Source organism: Stylophora pistillata, chromosome 3 (genome assembly GCF_964205215.1).
Source record: "Stylophora pistillata chromosome 3, jaStyPist1.2, whole genome shotgun sequence".
Classification (NCBI taxonomy): domain Eukaryota; kingdom Metazoa; phylum Cnidaria; class Anthozoa; order Scleractinia; family Pocilloporidae; genus Stylophora; species Stylophora pistillata.
The window spans coordinates 37525873-37538231 of record NC_142521.1 but is presented as its reverse complement, the minus strand read 5'-3'; the positions used below and the strand labels follow the sequence as shown (position 1 = coordinate 37538231).

The window sequence follows — 12359 nt, the reverse complement described above, 5'->3', positions numbered from 1 at the left end:
AGATTAGTAACAAGAAGCTTGTAGGGATTGGAAAAGACACTGTTCTTTACTATAGTCTCAAGTCCACAAGTAAAATTTAAATTTATCCCACTGGGGCAAGTTAAAATAGAACAAAGATCTCACAGGGGTTAGAGGGTGACAGAAATTAAAAGTCTTAAACCGAGTGCTCTTCAGTGTCAGAGCAACTATATTTCAAAAAGCAACTACAGCAGTAAAAGGTAAAAATTAGAATATAGCACTCTTAATAATTGCCAACAATATCAAAATTAAATTGAAGAAAAAGACGATTTATTCGTAAACCGCTGGGATATAGGAAGCTGGGCAAAGTCATGATCGCAAATGCATGTCACATTAAAAAATCCTCTGAAAGCATTCACGATATTCCAGAATTATCTTGGCTTTAGCCATTCAGTTCACTGGAATAAAGTCTAATTCTCCAGGCCGAGATGTTTTTCAATGTGGTAATTTAAGTTTTAATATTTGCAAACTGTTGTTGATAATCATATCCAAATACATTTAAATTGATGTCTTGAATGCACGCAGTTATACCGATGAAATCGAAAGTCATCTATTTTTCAAAAAAATAGTCTCAAGTAAATGAAATATAACAAATAGACAAACAAACAGCAATGAGATACTGGGAAAACAAAGAATTCATAGGTGCAGTTCCCTATAAATAACCAGGAACATGATGAGATAGGCAACTTTCACTTTCATGATCAAGCAATGCAAAGGTTGCTAATCTAAAATGAGCATATTTATTATACAACTGTTGTAAATGCCAATCTCCAAAACTCACCTAAGCAGCCATAAAACTGTGGCATATTATTCGCACATACATGAGTATGAAACCTTAGACATCCACTAAACAATCTAATAAATGCATGCTCGCTTAGGTTACCAGACAACAACCTTACCTACGTTTCCTCTCTACTCGACGACTGCAAATGTTGGTGTTTAATGAAACTGAGCTACAGCTGCTGTACAACTTCGACTTGGTGAGATGCACTTTACATACAGAACTGTTTTTACAACTTCAGAGCTGAGATGAAAGAAGGAAACACAATGATTCTTTAGGTGAAACTTCACTCCACCGGACTGTTGATTTCACAAGGAAACTGCCAAGCTAGTGCATTCCACTCAAGCAAGTCAGTCACGTGATAAGATAATCTTTAGCGCAAGATGGAAGTGTTGAATGTTCTAAAAATGTCTCATTGTTACTTGTGGTAGTAACAGTTTTGCCGAAAATTCCACAGATGGTCCTTTAAGTCATAAAAAGATAGAGAAATATTCAGCGAAATACTGGAGTTTAAGCATTCCGTGACCCTCTGAGGACATGTTGAATATGCGTACCAAGGCACGGCCATAATAGCCAATTTCCGAATTACCCTTGGCCTCATTTTCAAAACGAGTCTTGGTGATCATCCTTTCATATGATTATAAGTATTCATTCACATGCAAATTAAACTCATTTTCACAAGAATGGCAGAGCACCAGGCCTCGTCCTGAAAAAGAGGCCATGGGTAATTCGGAAATGGGCTATTATCTAGACATAATTACCTCTAACCTCTCTAGTTAGGAAACTAGTGTAATTTTGAACAACATTTTCCATTTCGGACAAGAGATAGAGTTCATCTCCGTCATCTGTTGCAGTATCTCAGAAAACCAATCAGTTATTCCACAAAACATGCGCGAACGTCTACATCACATTGGATAAAGCACATCAAGTTGGGCGAACTGAATGCAAGAGAACGGGAATCAGGCGATACACCCTTTTGTGTAAACATATGTCTGGTTAAAATTAAAGGGAAGCAAGAAAGAAAATACTGTAGCCCTTTGATAGTAATTTAATACAACAAGAAGCCGTCTGCGATTTACTGTAAAAGTTTGTTTGTTTGTTTTGTGTAGGTTCTTTTTAATGTTTTTTTCTTTTTAATACAAAATGAAGAGGTCAACTTATTGTTTCACACTTTTCAAACTTTTCGTTTGAAACAGCACAGAGTTCCTACCTCTTAAAGAAAAGCTAGTTTGGGGCTTGTAGTCAGATTTTTGTTGTTGTTGTTTACAGGTAAATGGGTCTATAACAAAGGGGAGGTTATAAGTAGGGGGGGCTTATCAGCCGCTATTTACACGCGGTAGGACATCTGCAGGATATTGATGATCACGCTCCGATTTAACGAGCAAACATTCGAGGCAATCATCCACCTTGCAGTTATCAATCAATTCAAAAGAAAATTCTTGTCTCAGGTTCATTTCCATTGAAAATTTTGCTGATCTTTAACAAATAAAAATTTGGAAAAATTACTAATAACAGCAAAATAAGGTAACAGCAATAAAACGAAAATCAATCATGCATTTCTGCGACAAAGCAGCATCTGATCTCCCCAGCTTCGCTCTGCTGTTTCCTTCTGGAAGAATCTGAGGCCTCTTTAATAAAACGGCAAGTCGAGTGGCCGTTCTTTAATTGGGAATGCTTGTGTAGTTCTGTTCACATGTGCGATCTTCAGTAACGATTTCGCCATTTCACCATTAATTAATTGATGAAGTAGTCTTGACCTTGACATGTACACGGGTGTTATCAACATACAAAAGAAACACCCACTCTTGAATTTTATTTTCTTCCTGTTAGTGAGGCACAGGTTTACCAAACTCTTCTGATTTAACGATGAAGTAGTGTTGACCTACCTGTGGATGACGAGTGTTGTCAACATACAAAAGAAAACACCCACTTTTGAATTTTATTTTCTCCCTGTTAGAGAGGCACAGGCTTACTAAACTCTTCTGATCTAACTTGAACGTTTGTGAATCTGCTGGTTCCAATGGCAAACCTAACCAACTCATCAAAAATCGTCTAAACTCATGGAGATGTTCTCTTTACATGTAACTCAACCAAAACCATAGTAAAAAGCTTTATTTCCACTTTTAGTAATTTAATTAGTAATTTGGTATGTCTGTTTAGTTCATCTATATTTTGACTACGCTTTAAAGTTAGTTGTATCCTATCAACAAAAACTGAACTGACTGACTGGTTCACCTTGACAACACTGAGGACTTTGTAATTTGCTTCATCCTTGGCGAGAAGTGTTTTGAAAAGTGGTTCGCGGGATATCAAGGTCTTCACTAAATTTTAATACTTCGAGAAGCAAGCACATCAAAGCATTTCGTGAATATACAGGGAAAAAAAAGCTAGAGGGTGTGGCCACCTTTTCCTTCGTCTCCTCAGACTCGCTGAGTTATGATCTCTAAACCAGCTCCTTGCTTAATCAAACAGGTTTTCAAGGAACGATGAATGGAAAATGCAGGCCACGCCCAAAAAGTAGCTGAAAGCATTTTGCGTTTCTTCCCCTGTTTCTTCCCCTGCCTTCGTAGCCATGAAACTACCTCCGTCCACCTTTTAGAAATGAGGAATTCATGAAAACATCAACACGTACAGAAGTCAGGTCAACAGTTAAGGTTTCTCTGCCGAGGAGAGAAAAGTGCAAGGTCTTGTTGAAAAGGATCCCGAGCTCACTCCTAAGTACAACCTTAACGATGGGCTGAACTAGTTACTGGTGGAGGAAAAGCTTATTGTGTTAGGTCTCCATTTAACTTCATCTCTCCTTAGAGAGCAACACCTAACTTGTCCAAAATTCTAAGAATTTTTCAGATAGAAATAAAATGTTTTGACGACAATTTTAGAGGTATTAGCTTAATCCCTGGAATTTTATATAAAGTGGCGGCCTAACTCTTGAGTTGTCCGGCGTTCCCAATCCTGTCCCATGTTTTTCAATTTTAAATTACTTTTACACTTTTTTGTCTAAAGTACACACTTTCAATTTGACCTCAAAGTATTTCCTCAAAGGTCCTTTAACTTTAAGTGAATTTTCCATCCTTCGATGACCCACTCTATTTGCAGGTCTGGCTGACCTAGTTGGACTTAACGTGAAGGCCATTAACACCCTCCTGGAGTGATTCCCAATGTCCAGTCAGCCTATGACATAGTTATAGCTGATAACAACACACGCAGCCATGCATGTCTTGATGTTCATACCCGGATGGATGTTCACATCGGTAACATCTGTAGTGTAGCATTTGCGGCGACCACAAATCTAGATTCTCAAGTTTAAATGGGGCGTCGCTCCAAGACGCGGTCAACGAGGCGCTTGTGGACTATTTTACAGATCGAGATAACAAACCAAAGTTGACCGTTTGTACGAGTCTTTACTCTTGAAAGGCAATCGACCACGGACTACAATCATCGATGAAAATCACAATCAATCTCAAAATCAATCAATCTATAGATCGTAAGCTGAAACGACAATACAACGAAGTTCTGTCAATCCATGAAATTTCGTGGAATACAGAATCAAAGAATCGCGTATAAAAAGCTGTGTCCCAACGCCAATAGCGAGATTCAAATGACAAAGAACAATACAAATAAAACAGTACAAAAGTTTCGAAACAAAATACAAGAATTTTGGTGGCTGGTTAACAGCTCATTGTTCTTATCTAAATTGTGGACGTTCACTTGCATTTGGTACAGTTTTGACCTTTAAAACTTAAATCAATTTAGAATACGGCAATACAACGAAATATCTCTTCGTGCATTGTCGCCCAACACTGAAAAAAACTAGACCAGAAATGAACAAAGTTGCAAAGGTACTGATATAACGGTTCTGCTTGTGCCAAAGGTTAAGAAAACGAAAGGGCGAAAGTTTACCAAGACTGCTCAAAAACTTACGAAGAACTGATTAAAGGGACGCTAAACTCGCCTTTCTTATGCGCCTACTGACGCTGAAAGGTCTGATTACAAAACCAATAGGGATACAGAAAAACAGATATACATCGTGTTGGGGGGTTAGCAACTCGCTTGACTTTTAACGGGAAGCCAAGACTCTGGACTCTTCTCTTTTTATTGTTTCCTACTACAACGCTTCAGGTCTTTTCTTCTCCTACAACTACTTTTTAGCGAGGAGTGCCCACGTATTAAATACAAAAATCGCAGACATGTCTGGGTTAGCTGACCGTGGGACTTTCCATAGTGTATCCGTTGTTTTGCAAAGAGGGAAATTGGTTGGCTTCCTCCGAAGTACTTGGCGAGCACCAAGGAACCAATCAAACGCCAATGATCGAGCTGCGCACGAGAATCGCGCGCACAAACAGGATCTTCGGTGTGGGTAAAACTCAGGGTCAGTTTTACCAACCCAATCATGACCACCTATGAAACAAATTATTCTCAACCATAACAAGCGATTAAAATGTCTAGCACGGTAAGAAGGAAATCTGCGAACTGAGCCAAGTTCGAGCATATACTAAAAATAAAAGATCAAAACTATAAATCTAGCAAAACAACACGTGGGCGCAAAAGGCAAGGCTTAACAAAACAAAAGGCTTAACTAGAAAATTCTCAGAATAACAACTTCCAATTTTATCTCGCAACAATTGTAATTAGTAAGTATCTAAGATCATGCTGAAATTAGTGAACTGTTCAAAAATCAATTTAAAAATGAGCCTTCTGGTTTGTGTCCTTAACATGTAGCAAGGTATTTCGTAGACTCTAAAGCACTAAGCAGATTGGACAATTGGTCAGTTAGAGGCTAAATCAATCGGAATATCCTCCATTACAACCGAGAGGTACCTGAACGAACCGTTTGTAAGGAGGTATCAAAATACGTCCATTGTTTTCCCAGCATCAGTTTGTGTGAATGTATGAGAGTTTCGATATTCCTGGGATAGAATTCTAACAAAACCAACTCTAATTACTCCACTGATATTTGCGTATCTTTGTGATACATTTAAAAAGCTGCTGAGTAAAAGGTCCGAAATGGAACGCGGTGAAAATTATAAGTTTTGCAAAGGCATTTTCAGGCAAGAGAATAACATTGGTTATTTTTTCCTAGCGTCTCAAAACTTTCCTTCAGTTTTGCTAACGCCTGTTGTTACACAATTTCTGATGACCAATATATTTTAGCATATTTTGCACCAGATGGAGGCTGCAGCTTGTTCATTTCATGGAAGGACCTAACTTGGATTAGTAAGCGATAAATGTATATAAACTATTTTTACATAAAACCTTGAATGCCTAAAAATAACAGTTACAGCACTTCCCAGCTTTCTTTGATGGACTTAGTCAGGAAAAATCTTTAATAATTCCAATTTTTTATGACCAAGAATAATCGAATAACTTAATTCACGAAGATCTGGTTTGACTGTACAAAAAGAGGAACGTAAACAAACGAAGTGAAACGAAAATACTACAGTGACAACATACTTACAAGATTAGTGGACTCGAAGGAAAACGTAAAGAAACACTCGTGAGAAAAGTATTCGAACATCTAATCCGAATTTTGACCTCTCCAAGTCTCGCCTAGTACGAGTACATGGCCCATCCCATAATATTAACGATGTAAATGACGTAATTTTACCAGTCCCGCGCGGACTGAACACGGAAAACGACTGTGGCGGATGCAGGGGGAGGGTCCGGGGGCTCCGGACCCCCCTAACAGACCTGACGCCTACAACTTTAAAATTGAAATTCTTACATCGACAGGATCGTATATCACTTTTTAACTGGCTGATCTTTTTAATGACTCCAAGTAAACAGTAAGCGGCCAAGGAATTATAACGTGCAACCGCGACTGGTGGGTGGGGGTGTGGGGGGTGCGAGGGAGAAGTAATTTGCCTCAAAAGAGTCCAACAGTCCTTTCTGAACCAAAGTTTGGACCCCCCCCCCAATCAAAAATTACTGGATCCGCCCCTGGAAATACACACTTGTTGAACGTTTTGTAACTTATATACATGAGTACGAAACCTTGGACATCCAATAAAACAATCTAATAAGTGGGTCTCGATGGGGTTAAGCGTGTGGCGTGAAACGTCCAAAAAAATTAACCGTGTGACGTGAAAAAGGGAAAAAATTAACCGTGTGTCGTGAATTATTTTTGTCCAGATAACCGTGTTGTTTGTAGCTTTTCCGAAGCTCTAAACAATTATTTGTTATATGTGGTCTAATTGGTATAATTAGTTTGTTTTTCAGACAGAAAAAACATTTATTCGATATATAGACAAAATCACCACAGGTATCCCAAAAGAACACGAAATAACAATGCACATTGTGTATGACGTAATTTTTTTAAGATAAGCACATGGCTGGTGGATTTTAATACTTTCGACCGGGATGATCAGCCAAAACTGTTCAGTTAAAGTTCAGAGCCGAGATGAGAGAAGGAAACACAAGGATTCTTTAGCTGAAACTTCACTCCATGGCTACAACATTCCACTCAAGCATATCAGTCACGTGATAAGATAACATTTACCGCAAAACGGAAGTGTTGAATGTTCTAAAAATATGTCTCACTGTTACTCGTAATAGTTTTGCTGAAAATTCACAGATGACCCCTAAAGTTTTAAAAATAAAGAGAAATACTCAGCGAAATACTGATGTAAAAGTATTCCGTGACTTTCTGAGGTCACGTTGAATATTGCGTGACAAATTATGTACCCAGTCACGGCCATAATTGTTTAGGCATAACTACTTATTAGCTCTCCAATTAAGAAACAAGTGTAATTTTGAACGACAGTTTCAATTTCGGACCAGAGATAGAGTTCATCTCCGTCTTCTGTTGCAGTATCTCAGAAGACCAATAAGTTATTCCACAAAACATGCACTAACGTCTACATTACATTGGATAAAACACATCAAGTTGGGCGAACTGAAAGCAAGAGAAGGGGAATCAGGCGATACACCCTGTTGTCTGAACATATGTCCGGTTAAAGTTCAACGGAGAGAAAATGCTGTAGCCCTTTGATAATAATTTAATACCACAGGAAGCTGTGTGCGATTTACTATAAAAGTTTGTTTGCTTGTTTGTTTGTTTGTTTGTTTTTTGTAGATTGTTTTTAATTTTTTCTTAATACTAAAAAGAAGAGATAAACTTATTGTTTCGCACTGACTTTTCAAAATTTTAGTTTGAAATAGCACAGAGTTCCTATCTCTTGAAGAAAAGCCAGAGTGGAGATTGTAGTCCGACCTTTTTTTTTGTTGTTTACAGGTAAATGGGTTTATGACGAGGGGGGGGGGGGGCTTATAAGTAGGGGGGGGCTTATCAGCCGCAATTAACGGTATGGCATAAGCAAGGTATTGATGATCACGCTCCGATTAAACAAGCAAATATTCGAGGCAATCACCCACCTTGGATCAATCCATCAACTCAGAAGGAAAATCTTGTCTCAGGATTACTTCCATTGAAAATCTCGCTGGTGTTTAACATGTAAAAATTGGAAAAATTACCAATAACAGCGAAATAAAGTTACAGCAATGAAACGAAAATCAGTTAAGGACTTCTGCGACAAAGCAGCATCTGACCTCCCCTGGCTCTGCTGTTTCCTTCTGGAAGAATCTGAGGCCTCTTCTATAAAACGGCAAGTCAAGTAGCAGTTCTCAGCCAATGCTTTGAATTCAGAATGTTAGTGCAGTTCTGGACACACGTGCAATCTTTAACGATTTCACCATTTCACCATTTCACTATTAATCGATGAAGTAGTCTTGACTTTCCTGTGGATGATTTTGCCGGTTGCACGAGTGTTATCAACATACAAAAGAAAACACTCACTCTTGACTTTTATTTCCTCCTTGTTAGTGAGGCACAGGTTTACCAAACTCTTCTGATCTAACTTGAACTTTAGTAAATCTGCTGGTCCTGATGGCAAGCCTAACCATCTCATCAAATCTTCCAAACTTATGGAGATGTTTCTTACCTGTAACTCAACTAAAACTTGAGTCAAAAGCATTATTTCCTCTTTTAGTAATTTGGTATGTCTGTTTAGTTTATCTATATTTCCCCTGACTACGCTTTAAAGTTAGTTGTATCCTATTAACAAAAAGAACTGATTGACTGGTTCATTTTGACAACACTGATGACTTTGTAATTTGCTTCATTCTCGGCGAGAAGGGTTTTGAAAATTGGTTCGGGATATCAAGGTCTCAACCAAGTTTTAATACTTCGCGAAGCAAGCACATTAAAGCACTTCGTGAATATACAGGAAAAAAGAGGGTGTGGCCACCTTTTCCCTGGTCTCCTCAAACTCGCTAAGTTATGGTCTCCAAAAAGTAGCTAAAAAAGCATCTTGCGTTTCTTCCCTGGCTTTGTAGCCATGAAACTACCTCCATCTTCTGGAAATGTAGAATTCACGAAAACATCGACACGTGCAGAAGTCAGATCAACAGTTAAATTTTCTCTGCCGAGGAAAGAAAAGTGAAAGGTCTTGCTGAAAAAGAATCCCGAGCTCACTCTTAAGCCCAGCCTCAACGATCGGGGAACTAGTCACTGGTGAAGGAAAAGCTTGTTATATTAGATCTCCGTTTAACTTTCATCTCCCTTGAGAGAGCGACACCTAACTTATTCAAAATTTTAAAGTATTTTTCAGATGGAAATAAAGTGTTTTGAAGACAATTTTAGAGGTATTAGCTTAATCCCTGGAATTTTATATAAAGTGGCGGCCTAACTCTTGAATTATCGTTCCCAGTCTTGTGCCATCTTTTTCAATTTTAAGTTACTTTTACACTTTTTTTGTCTATAGTGCACACTTTTAAATTGACTTAAAAGTATTTCCTCAAAAGTCTTTAAACTTGAAGTTCATTTTCCATCCTTCGATAACTCACTTTATTTTCAGGTCTGGCTGCCATAGTTGAACTTTACGTGAAGGCCATTTAACAACCCCCCTGGAGTGATTCCGAATGTCCAGTCAGCCTGGGACATAATTGTAGCAGCCATGCATCTCTTGATGTTCATATGCGGATGGATGTTCACATCGGTAACATCAGTAGTGTAGTGTTTGCGGCGACCACAAATCTAGATTCTCAAGTTTAAACGGGGCGTCGCTCCAAGACGCGGTCAACGATGCGTTTGTGGACTATTCTACAGATGGAGATAACAAACCAAAGTTGACCGTTTGTACGAGTCTTTATTCTTGAAAGGAAATCGACCACGGTCCCCAATCATCGATGACTGATCACAATCAATCTCACTATCAATCAATCTATGGATCGTAAGCTGAAACAATCTATGAAATTTCGTGGAATACACAATCCAAGAATCGCATATAAAAAGCTGTGCCCCAACGCTAATAACGAGATTCAAATGACAAAGAACAACACAAATAAAACAGTGCAAACGTTTCGAAACAAAATACAAGAATTTTGGTGGCTGGTTAACAGCCCATTGTTCTTATCTAAATTGTGGCCGTTCACATGTATTTGGTACAATTTTGGCCTTTAAATCTTAAATCAATTGAGAATACCGCAATACAACGGAATATCTCTTCGTGCATTGTCGCCCAACACTGAAAAAACTAGGCCAGAATTAAACAAAGTTGCAAAGATACTGATATAACAGTTCTGCTTGTGCCAGCGCTTTAGAATAAAAAGAATTCTGACGAACTTTGTCAAAATACGTCCATTGTTTTCCCAGCATCAGTTTGTGTGAATGTATGAGAGTTTCGATATTTCTGAGATAGAATTCTAACACAACCAACTCTAATCACTCCACTGATATTTTCGTATCTTTGTGATACATTTAAAAAGCTGCTGAGTAAAAGGTCCGAAATCGAACGCGGTGAAAGTTATAAGTTGTGCAAAGGCATTTTCAGGCAAGAGAATAACATTGGTTATTTTTTCCTAGCGTCTCAAAACTTTCCTTAAAGTTTGCTAACGCCTGTTGTTACACAATTTCTGAGGACCAATATATTTGAGCATATTTTGCACCAGATGGAGGCTGCAGCTTGTTCATTTCATGGAAGGATCTAACTTGGATTAGTAAGCGATAAATATATATAACTATTTGTACATAAAACCTTGAATGCCTAAAACTAACAGTTACAGCGCTTCCTAACTTTCTTTGATTGACTTAGTCGGGAAAAATCTTTAATAATTCCAATTTTTTATGACCAAGTTAACTATAGAAACAGCCAAAACTGTTCAGTTACAGTTTGTGAACACACACGTAAAACATGGCTAGGTTAGGGTTAGGGTTAGGCTGTCTGACCTGAACTTTTTCTTGTAAATAGATGGAAATGCTGCAGCAGAAACAGGAGGAGGAAAAAAAGACTCCGTGAATAGATGGAATCTGACGCAGCGAGTCCAACGACAAGCGATGGAGAACATAGTAAAGGCGAAAATGATGCAAGCTGAAAAACAAAGACGAAATTTCATTCAAGAAAACCAAACATGCAAGTAACGACTTGCACTAATGTAGAAATCAAATAGAGGCATGGAGAAGACAGTGGAGACCTTGAGACAACAGCTGCTACTCAATCAGAGCCGAGAACAGTAAGATGAAAAGCCAGGATTCGTTGATAGAGCGCTGTACATGATACCAGTCTTGGGTGGGGTCGCTAGCACCGTATCGAAGAGTAGTGTCCTGTAAGGCCTCTCAAGTTATCCCTTATCAAGAATACTCATTCGATTTATCTATGGTTACATAATATCCGTTTCCGGTTTGACGTAATTGGTGACAAATTAACCACCTAAAAAATATGGAGTCCCTTGTATGTCAATTGATATTCCATTGATTTCAAAGATAAACTGAAAATAGTGTGTTGTTCATGATAACGATTGGACTGTAAAATAACTTGAAAGTCACCTAAAATAAAATAATTTGAAAAGACACTAATCGGGTCTTCTGATTATTTCTAGCAAGTGCACACAAATTCCCCTTTTGGGGGAATTAAGCCCGAAACCTAACAAGCCATTGTAAACCCTATGTACGAGGGTGTGACAACTACTTTGAATATCACGCTTGCTTTAGCGGCGCTCGAGCGAAGAGAAAAGGGAGATAAAAGAAGAGAAGACAGAGACTGCTTACACTCTTGATTTTCTCTCTCCTCTCTCTCTCTCTCTCACTCCTTTTTCTTTTCCTTTTTTTGCTTGTTTCTTCGCCTCAAAACTTGACAGACTTAGCGCCACAGCGGTACAGAGGAATGGATGCTAATGCCAAGAGTCAGTGACTCTTGATGCCTGCTGATCGAATATTTCAGCGTAGGACAATTAAAGGACGGGCGGCTTCTGGGAAGAGATACCAAAACGTTGTTTACAGGAAAAACACAAAGCAAAAACCGAACAACAACAAAGCATCAGTAACAACATTTATAACATAACCAAAGTAAAGCGCGCGCTCTGATTGGTCAATTTAGCGCCCCCCATTTGCCCATGGGTGTACGCTGCTGACGTGAGCAAATGCAAAGACTATTTTTACGCGCGCGCTTGTCTTTTCTGGTCGCGTAAGATTTGTTAAATAAAAGGGAACTCTTTAGCTACAATGTATCAATGTTATGTTATAAAACAAATGGTAAACACCACAGCGTACACTATTGAGTTATGGATG

General features: G+C 38.5%; 1 protein-coding gene across 1 annotated transcript in view; it reads right to left on the bottom strand.

Annotated features, from left to right (window-relative positions):
- LOC148735956 (NACHT, LRR and PYD domains-containing protein 12-like) overlaps positions 1-6388 on the bottom strand; it is a 77422-nt gene extending 71034 nt beyond the window's left edge. Inside the window, exon 1 of the mRNA XM_088751841.1 lies at positions 6255-6388. The gene's annotated coding sequence lies outside the window, so the exon portion shown is untranslated. The remainder of the gene's footprint in view (positions 1-6254) is intronic.
- Positions 6389-12359: the final 5971 nt, after the last annotated feature.